The sequence below is a fragment of the Tachysurus vachellii genome, chromosome 25, assembly GCF_030014155.1.
Source record: "Tachysurus vachellii isolate PV-2020 chromosome 25, HZAU_Pvac_v1, whole genome shotgun sequence".
NCBI lineage: Eukaryota > Metazoa > Chordata > Actinopteri > Siluriformes > Bagridae > Tachysurus > Tachysurus vachellii.
Genome location: NC_083484.1, coordinates 1,264,431 through 1,275,000, shown reverse-complemented (window position 1 = coordinate 1,275,000; position 10,570 = coordinate 1,264,431). Strand labels below are relative to the sequence as shown.

The window sequence follows — 10,570 nt, the reverse complement described above, 5'->3', positions numbered from 1 at the left end:
CACGGGGAGAACATGCAAACTCCACACACACAAGGCGGAGGCGGGAATCGAACCCCCAACCCTGGAGGTGTGAGGCCAACGTGCTAACCACTAAGACACCGCGCCCACCGTTTTAATGAATATGTGATTTGCAAACGAGAAATATTATTATTTTGGTTGAGATGGTTTCAGTTGAGTGACGTATCGGAGCTTGACACACCTTTGATTTGATCTTAACATCTTTTTTTTTTTTCATGAATCTTTGAGACAGACGCTTACTGTTACCTTGCGTCAGTGCAGTCGCGTTAGACTTGACGAGTTTTTTGATGAGCTTTAGTTGTGTTATTAGGAGACTCTGTCAGAACTTGTCAAAACAATCAGCACACACACACACACACACACACACACACACACACACACACACAACTGACTGGCACTCTTTTAATTGCATGTGAAATGTAAAAGCTATTTTTTTTAAATTTATTTAAAAACTCTTAACACTAATTCGAACCCTAACAACTTCAGACAAGACCAACAGGAAGTCAGACATATTTTAGTTTCTGACAGAATGCTGAGCTGTAGCGTCCATCTCCGGGCTCGTGTTGCATTGACCTACGATTGAGCAAGTTAAAAGAGTGAACAGTCGTATATTCAGTCTGTCTGCCTTCACGGCTGCTTAAGGGAGGACAAATTGTTCCATTTTCCTTTTTGAAACAACCTCATCATCCTCCATTTCTTGGCCTCCGCTTGCTGGGTTATGGAGTGTGCTGTAATAGGCGCTGAATCGATCCGAGTGGCCTCCGACAGCCGCCTGAGTGTGTGTGTGTGTGTGTGTGTGTGTGTGTGTGTGGGGGACATCACCGTTCTCTCACAGCACGACCACAGAAACCTTCACACCGGAGCTGATCGAGTCTTCAGCACCTTCTGAGGCTTCAGACGTGAATTTGACACGTTTCACACTCAGTAAAAGTTGTTATTAGATTACAGTGACAGGATTGGATTGGTTTAGCAATGGTGAAGTAAAGTGGGCGGGGAAAAGGACACGAAAAAAGTGTTTGGTGCGTGTGGATTTCACAGACTTGTTCATCAGACATGCCTAGAAATGTGTAATGTCCAGTTTGAGGAGAGCAGACGCCTCGGATTGATGTCCGACGTCACGTTTCGTCTCATGTGGATGCTGTAGGTTTGAACCCAGGTGCTGCTGCTGTAATCATAATTAAATCTTCTACATAATTCCAGTATTCCAATATCTAAGTGTCCCCAGAGAAGGCTGGTTCCTCTCCAGGTTTCTTCTGAAAGTTTTCCTACAACACTTTGGACACCAGAGTTCTATATCATGCTAGCTGTGTGAGGTGTGTGGTCATATCTCACTATTCTGGTGCTGCCAGTCAACTATAGATAGACGTGACCACCCGTGAGCTCAAAAAACACCCGTGACTCAGCCGTCAGCTGATAACGAATCCCAGACGAGACCTGATGTCATTCCTTTATCTATCCGCCACTTTCAAATCGATGAGAAGGAACCACCGCACGCCTCGTTTCCACTCTGATTGGGTTTATTAGGGACGAGTGGGACGAGTGGCTTCGTGGTGTCCAAAAGGAAAGTGTATGTGCTCTTCTCCTGTAGAATGACGTCACCTTTGGGGCCGAGCTTTGAAATACTTACGAATGCAGTGAGGTTCTTTATACAGTACAGTAATGTAGCACCTGAGCTCTGATGTGTTTGTTTGGTTTTTTCCTCTCAGGCTCCCTGCGAACGAGGAGCAGCTGGTCTCGGTCTTCTCGGTGTATTCGCTCTTCAAATCCATTTGAACCAGATGAATCAGCTGTGTTTCAGCTGCAGGCGTGAACCAAATGACAGATTTCTGAACAATAAAAGGGAAACCACGTAACTTGATTATTAAAGAAAAAAAGACACTCACATGATGTACTGAGTGGAAATCTGGAGGCTGCGTGATGGTTAACTGACAGCAGACACGGCTGGGCGTGTCAGATGGAGGCTGTGGGTGGATGTTTTCTGGATCTTTATTTATTTATTTATTTATTTATTTATTTATTTATTTTCCAGCTTGTCAGAGCAGTCAGAACTTCATTGACGTTTTAAGCAAAAAAAAAAAAAACACCAACAATGACCTTTTGACATCTCGTGTGCATCAGCTCTCGGTTTGTTCATCATATCAGAGCTGGTTAGAAAACGAATCGTCTCATTCTGGCCAATCGAATTCCAATATTCTGTAGTGACATCGTCGTTATAACATTCTCACATATTGCTGATATTTATTCACCTCAAAGGAAATGCGAACGTTCTAATCCGTCTTGTACGTTTGGAATCGATGGGGAACGTTCTCCTGTTCCACCGTTGGCTTCCGTCCCATTTAAAACACTCTGTAACTTATGTTTAATTAAATCGAGTGCTAGCAGCATCGAGCTAATTGTGTCTTCACTGACAGTCTTCTTAATGGTAGAAAGCATAATCTTTCAGATTCAAACGCTGCTCATTAGTGGCTCGAAGGACGACGTGAAGTGTTCAGAGGTGAACGTTTGGATTTTCACAGTAAATCCTGTAATAGGCAGATGAGAGTCGAGATGTTGCAGCTATCCAGCATGCAGATTAGCAGCTCTGGCTGTTTTCAGCATTTTTACATGTTTCCTCGAATCCGTATTCGAGGTTAGATCATATATATTCACCAGTATATATTCACCAGCTCAAATCCACCTTAAAAGACCTGTAACTAACATAATCCCCCTTTTCTGCTCGCAGTGTTTACAATATATCTTCAAAATCTATATAAAATTCATTCTAAACACACACACACAGTATGTTGTCTGTTTTGCAGTCATTTATTACATTTGGTGGGGATACGGTGGCTTAGTGGTTAGCACGTTCGCCTCACACCTCCAGGGTTGGGGGTTCGATTCCCACCTCCACCTTGTGTGTGTGGAGTTTGCATGTTCTCCCCGTGCCTCGGGGGTTTCCTCTGGGTACTCCGGTTTCCTCCCCCGGTCCAAAGACATGCATGGTAGGTTGATTGGCATCTCTGGAAAATTGTCTGTAGTGTGTGAGTGTGTGAGTGAATGAGAGTGTGTGTGTGTGCCCTGCGATGGGTTGGCACTCCGTCCAGGGTGTATCCTGCCTTGATGCCCGATGACGCCTGAGATAAGCACAGGCTCCCCGTGACCCGAGGTAGTTCGGATAAGCGGTAGAAGATGAATGAATGAATATTACATTTGGTTCAGATTTGCAGGATCAACATTTTGGCAGCTGTGGAGTTTTTTTAAACTATCCCACTATCCCATTCTGTCTACAGGGCAGCATGATTCCTGCCTCTATTAGCACTTGACTGCATTTGATGACTAGCATCAGTTATAATGCTGTGTTCGTGGAGCTTTGTGCATACGAGATGTTTGGGATTTGGAAGTAGGTATAATGTTGGATGTGAGAAATAATAATAATAAAAAAAAAAACAGATTCTCTATCGTCTTCTCAAAAGTGTTTAAAAATATTCATGCTACAATTTTGACTGAAATAGCGTCACGGCGTCAGACACTAGCGAGTCGCTTAGCAAGAAGCTAGCAGTGTTAGCAAAAAGACAGCTAGCTAATGTTGATGATTTGACAGACCTGGGATTAGTTCAGTCAGTGATAGAGTTTTACAGAGTGTTATTTGAAAGTAAAGATGAAGGACTTTAGCTCTTGCTGTTCATGGGTTTGATGTATAAAACATCTATAAAGGCGAGCGAATCGGCTTTAATCAGCTAGCAAGGAGATCACTGGTGACTCATTAGAGGTAATGGGAATTTAAATGAAGTTGTAAACGAGGACGTTTGAAGTGAAGACACTGAGACACATCAGACCTGTGGATGAGTCTCCACTGTTCAGGAGAAAACTGCATCTCTTTTTCTCAGATTGCTTTTGTCCGGTTTTATTGCCATCAAATCCAAGCAGGCGTCTTTGATTATGTGTTTAAAGTCCTGTAAGAAGACAGAAACGAACATCACACTTTCTCCTTTTGTTACACATTTCAGAACAACACGTTAGAGTCGGCTCTGATTTTTACGCCGCTCCGGCTTCAGCTCGTCTCCTGGATGTAAAAATGTCCTCACTGATTTCTCAGCTCATGCGTGGACGCTTTTTAACGGCGTTTATACGAAGGTTTCGGTCGAAGGTTTCGAGGTTTCTTCAGAGTTTGAATTACACAAGGGAGCTGAGTGATGGGAAAGTAATCAACACCGAGGCGGCGTGTGGATTAAAGACGACGTATTATTCCTTAATTGTTATGTTCAGTGTTTGTCAGTGAAACCGACTCGAGCAGCGTTAAACATTTCTCTCAGCTCTCGCGACAAAACAGAACGCGGCTCGTCTCGTTAGCGAGAAAAGAAAGAAGTCGGAAATCTAAAGTTACAGCTGACACTAGAGACTCCTTCCATCTCTTTAGAGTAATTTATACATCAGCAATTACACTGATGTATAGATTTATACAATTATACAATTCATAATTTGTTGCTATAGAAACAACGCCATATCAGAACCAGCGCATTAACGTTAATATAATCCTGTGATTCGCAGCCGCACTGCTACTGCGGTGGATGGAGGAATTCTTGCTTTCGCTTTTTATTTTCATCCGCCGCCTGCTGCTTCTCATTGTCAGCTGGGAGTGTTTGTGTGTGTGTGTATGTGTGTGTGTGTATGTGTACACATCTGCGGTGCTCTGGGGAGGAACATCTCTGACAGAAAGAGAGAGAGAGAGCAAGAGAGAAAGAGACGAGTGCAAATGCACAAGTCTCACATACACAATTCCTTAAGAGAGCTGTTTCACAGTTGTCATCCTCTTCACCTCCTCATTCAACAAGCAGAGTCGGAGCGTCACTCACAACACCGTCAGGGAAATCTTTATTTTATTTTAGTTTATTTCTTATGCAAAGCTCAACCCCAAGATGCATGATGATGTTTTTCTCCCCACAAAGTTGTATAATGTTAAATGGCATTATCATTTTAATCACGAAGTTGCGTTTACATTATGTAAAGCACACACACACACACACACACACACACACACACACACACACACACACAGTGTGAACGTTAATGCTTGTGTTTTCTGGGGACCGTTTCCTCACGAGTCGTGTCGCTGCTGGATCATTAAACAGGAAGTGTAATGATGGACAACATCAGTGTGCGTGTGTGTGCGTGTGGGTGTGTGTGATGGAAGGTGTGTACGGGGGGATTGAGGGGATGATGTTTTGTGACACAAACACTCCAGCTTTACTAATTCAGAAAACCTTTCCGTGTTCTCAGGCTCTGATGTTAACGTCAAATCTCACTCACTCACTCATTTTCTACCGCTTATCCGAACTACCTCGGGTCACGGGGAGCCTGTGCCTATCTCAGGCGTCATCGGGCATCAAGGCAGGATACACCCTGGATGGAGTGCCAACCCATCGCAGGGCACACACACACTCTCATTCACTACGGACAATTTTCCAGAGATGCCAATCAACCTACCATGCATGTCTTTGGACACGGGGAGGAAACCGGAGTACCCGGAGGAAACCCCCGAGGCACGGGGAGAACATGCAAACTCCACACACACAAGACAAAATATTGAGGTTGTCTGGAGATCAGACTAAATTAGAGCTGATTGTGTGAGCGAGTTCACAGCGTAACTCGTCTGTCGTCTTCATCCTTCATCCCTGTGATGTTTTACTAATTTTGTCCACAAAGCGATGAAGAACAAACGTGATCCTACACGTGAAGCAGGACTTCGTCACCTGTTAACGAGAAGAACAGAACACTTCCTGGCATCCTGACATCCGCTCTAATGGCATGGAGCATGTGCTGCGCCGCTGCTGTGTGATGTTCAGCCTGAAGAATGTTAGCTGAGTCACGAATTCATAATTGGAGAGAGTTTCTCAGACCACAATGATCCAGAATGCCACGGAAAGCGTCTGGGGTGGGGTTTAATTAAGTGTCTGGGTCGTGGCGTAAGAGTCGTGGGCCGTCTAGAAAAGAGAGACGTCTTCCTTACAAATACGCTTGCAGGGTTCTTCAAGACGTCTGATCTGGTGGTGCATGAAAGTTCTAAAATCTTTCTTCTTGTTGACTGAAAGCAGCAGAAACGTCAATCAACAGCGAAGGTATAATTACACATCAGGTGTCAATCATCTGCCAACAGAAACACGGCTAAAAACTCTTCTGCCTGGATAATAATACAGCGTAATACAGTGACTGTTAATAATAACGGAACTAAAGTATGAGATTAAAGTATAAGCAAATTCTTTAACATGGAATAATTTCACAAAGAACTTGATCTGAGGTTAAAACTCCAGGAACCGAGAGTTCGGTCCGGACCGACGGAACGGTGATGATGTTCCTGGAGCAATGTTACTGGACATTCTGGTCTAATCGGATGTATTTAATGTTTTCTCACTCTTTTTTTTTTCTGGCTGATGAAGTTTATTTTAAACAAACATAAAATACCTTCCGTAGGTGTCCCAGCGAATGCGTTGTTACTATGGAAACGATAGCGTATTAGAACAAGCCGGTTAAAAAAAACCTGTGATTTGTTAAAGTAACAGATCATCCGAACCTCCTGACCAATCAGAATGCAGAACCGGACGGCTCTGTGGTTCTAAATGCAGTCTGGACGTAACCCTGGAGATCAGACCTTGCCGTTAACGCACTCAGAAGTCTGATGCGGATTGTCTCGGACGGCGTGGGTGGAGGTTCGTGACGAGACGAACGCGAGAACACGACACGCGACGTCGTCTCATCTCTTTTTGGTTTTGGGGGAAAAATAGATGTCATTATTCCCTGTTGAATTAATTATATCTGCCTTAAGCTTTATCACCAAAGGATTTTGGCAGATCTGTGTCGCTATAATATTTATTCTCCCCCAGTCCTGCGCCGGAGGGAACTGATATCCCCGTGACAGCACATGTGACACCACATCAGGACCTCAGGCTGTTTCAGGAAAATAACCCAGAGTGTGGGCGGAGTAATGAGGCGGAGTTCTTCTTCCTGTTCCTGTAATCCTGTTAATGTTGTGGAACCTCTGAGGTAGACGTTAGTTTACATTAAATCATGAGATTTGGCAGACATCTTTATCCAGAGTGACTTGTATTTTATCTCATTTTTATACAAGTGAGTAGTTAAGGGTTAAGGGCCTTGCTCAGTGGCCGAGCAGTGGGAGCTTGGTGGACCTGTGATAAGAACTCACAACCTTCTGGGCAGAAGTCCAACAACTTAACCACTAGTCTACCACGTGCCCGTTCCTGGTCTCACACTGATACTGGAGACTCCTTCATCTTATGTTAAATAATGAACATTACACAGACTTTTAATCTAATCCATTTCTGTGGAATGTCGCTGTGACCTCATCACCAACGTTAGAGGTATAGAAAATAAATCGGCCAATCAGATTTGAGGACTCTGAGGATTTGAGTAAATAGCTGGTAAATGAAGGTGTGGTGCGTGTGAAGCTCGACACGAGAGGATGCTAACGTTGAACATGACGTCCGTAACGATCCTAACAGTTCGCGCTCGGATAAACGAAGCTTAATAACCGTCCCTGTGTTTCTGCAGCACTTTGACTGTTCTAATGAATAATGATGAAGCGTAACGACTAAAGAAGCATAATGAAGTGTAATAATCATCAAAATGCAGGGGCATGAGCTTAAATATTTATGTGCCTTGATTTTTGGATCATTTGTCATCATTGTTGCTTGTTTGCTTTCGTTGTCTCATTCTCTCTCTCTCTCTCTCTCTTTCACTTTCTCTCTCACTCACTTTTCTCGCTCTCTCTCTCTCATTCTCTCTCTCTCTTTCTCTCTCTCTCTTTCTCTCTCTCTGTCCATCATAAAGAGAACAGATGCACGTACATCACTCCTTCTCTGCACTCCTTCGTTCCTCTCCTGATTGACTAGAGAATCTCTTCTCTCTGAAGAAAGTGCCACTAATTGCCCTTCTTACTATCCAATGATTCCTAACGCAGCCGATATAGCAACAAACCCCAGAGGTAATAAATCAGTTTAGACAGACGGAGACACGCTCATAAAATGATCTAATGAGTTTACTCGCTCTCCGTGTGTCTGTATGCCAACGTCGCTATATTAAAGGCATGCTACTTTAAAAAAAAATTAAAAAGCAGGAAGAAAGAAGAAAGAGAGTAAAATCCTAGTTGTTAAGATGCCTGTTGAGTAAAAGCTCTAATCCTCTTTGGATTGACGTTTTATTTATTAACGTGTCTGAGTTTTATTTTAAAAAACTAGCTTCCTGTTAACAACAAGCTAGTTAACTAGTTCCCTGTTAGCAACAAGCTAGTTAACTAGTTCCCTGTTAGCAACAAGCTAAACTATTTTCCTGTTAGCAACAAGCTAGTTACATAGCTTCCTGTTAGCAACCAGCTAGTTACCTAGCTTCCTGTTAGCAACAAGCTAGTTAACTAGCTTCCTGTTAGCAACCAGCTAGTTAACAAGCTTCCTGTTAGCAACAAGCTAGTTAACTAGTTTCCTGTTAGCAACAAGCTAGTTACCTAGCTTCCTGTTAGCAACACGCTAGTTACCTAGCTTCCTGTTAGCAACAAGCTAGTTACCTAGCTTCCTGTTAGCAACACGCTAGTTACCTAACTTCCTGTTAGCAACATGCTAGTTACCTAGCTTCCTGTAAGCAACAAGCTAGTTAACTAACATTAATGAGTGTGAGATTACAGTCGGGGGGGCACGGTGGCTTAGCGGTTAGCACGTTCGCCTCACACCTCCAGGGTTGGGGGTTCGATTCCCGCCTCCACCTTGTGTGTGTGGAGTTTGCATGTTCTCCCTGTGCCTCGAGGGTTTCCTCCGGGTACTCCGGTTTCCTCCCCCGGTCCAAAGACATGCATGGTAGGTTGATTGGCATCTCTGGAAAATTGTCCGTAGTGTGAGTGTGTGAGTGAATGAGAGTGTGTGTGTGTGTGTGTGTGTGTCTGTGTGTACCCTGTGATGGGTTGGCACTCCGTCCAAGGTGTATCCTGCCTTGATGCCCAATGACACCTGAGATAGGCACAGGCTCCCCGTGACCCGAGGTAGTTCGGATAAGCGGTAGAAGATGAATGAGAGACAGATTACAGTCGGTCTTTGGACCAAAACATGAAATTTTTTTTTTTATGAACATTTTTGAACATTCTTTAGTAAATATAAGAAATATTATGCCATTTTTCTATTTGAAGATCAGATTTACAGCCTAAATAAAGAATCAGCATCCTTTTGGAGATAAACACGATCCTGTGGAGATCTCGAGCTTCTCCTCAGGCTGATCCCACCTTTATTTCCCACAACCGGTTGATAACGAAGCGTTTTTAAAATCAGGAAATCTTTTCTCCTGCTTTTCGATCACAGCACATTTATCATCAAAGACATCACATTTATCTGGTGTTTTTTTTTCCCAGAATGCACTGCTCGGCTCAGAGAGAGCAGCCAGGCTGCACTAATGGGCCTGTTGTTGCTGCTCTGATAATTTACTTTAGAAATGCAGCCCTCACTAGACTGCACTTTTATTCATGATCAAAAATCACTCTGAAATAAAAATAAAATAAAAATAAAATAAAATAAAAGCACTGCTTATGTTTTATTCCCATCGTTATTATAGACTTTCTGTATAAACTCCATGTCCTGATTGATTTACTGAGCTATTTACAGACATGAACCCTAGTTTCAAAAGAATTGGCACCCATCTACACAGTTCAATATTACTCTGCTCTCTCTCCGCTGGTATTAATAACAAGCACAGAGTCTCCTGTGATGTCTTACGGTTTAAGGTTGTAGATGCTTGTAGAAGATCTCGGTCCATCCTGCGGCTGGAACATGTGTTTCACAGGTCGTTAGCTTTAACATCTTATTCGTCGATCATAACCCGTAACCTTGCATAACCCGAAAAGCTTCATTTTAGAGCAATCCACTACTTTATGTTGTGAAACACGTCTCAGATTTTTACTTTAATTCATTTCGAGTGAGTTTTTTTTTTAACCAATGCACCACATTTATCAGTCTTTAGGAATGTTTTCGTCAAAAACTCACATATACAAAAGATGTTTGACATCTTTTGTATCTTAATTCCAGTAACACCAGACGTCCATGACTTAACGAGTGCATCACAGTGTTCACGTTTAGCCACACCCAAAAAACTCCATCACAGCTTTAAAACAACTGAACGGAGAATAAACGTTTTATAACTGCTGCCTGCTCTAAATCCTCCGATAATGCAGCTTAGCCATTACAGCACCTCAGATACTACACACACACACACACACACACACACACACACACACACACACACACACACAAACTCCTCCTCCTTCTACAAGGTGCAAGGTGCCAGTACTTTTGTCCTAATTTAGCTTCTTAATGTGTGGGTTTGATGAGGATTCTCGCTATATAAAAAGACAACAACATGTTTGTTAAATTTCTGTGATTTAAAAAAAATTATTTCGAATAATTTTTTTTCATTGGTGATTTTTATAAAACTGGATTATTACGAACACGACGTTTTTTTAAAACATAAATCTAAATTTCTGTGAACGAGTTACGAATGAATTTAGTTTGTATCCTGTGTGATAATC

General features: G+C 42.7%; 1 protein-coding gene across 6 annotated transcripts in view; it reads left to right on the top strand.

Moving 5' to 3' along the window:
* Nucleotides 1-10,570, top strand: part of ctnnd2a (catenin (cadherin-associated protein), delta 2a) — a 228,907-nt gene that overhangs the window by 37,628 nt on the left and 180,709 nt on the right. The window contains exon 1 of one of the 6 annotated variants that reach the window (XM_060862329.1): nucleotides 7,840-7,993. The exons of the other annotated variants lie outside the window; for them this stretch is intronic. The gene's annotated coding sequence lies outside the window, so the exon portion shown is untranslated. Of the gene's footprint in view, nucleotides 1-7,839; nucleotides 7,994-10,570 lie in introns of those variants that run through there. 6 annotated transcript variants of the gene reach the window in all.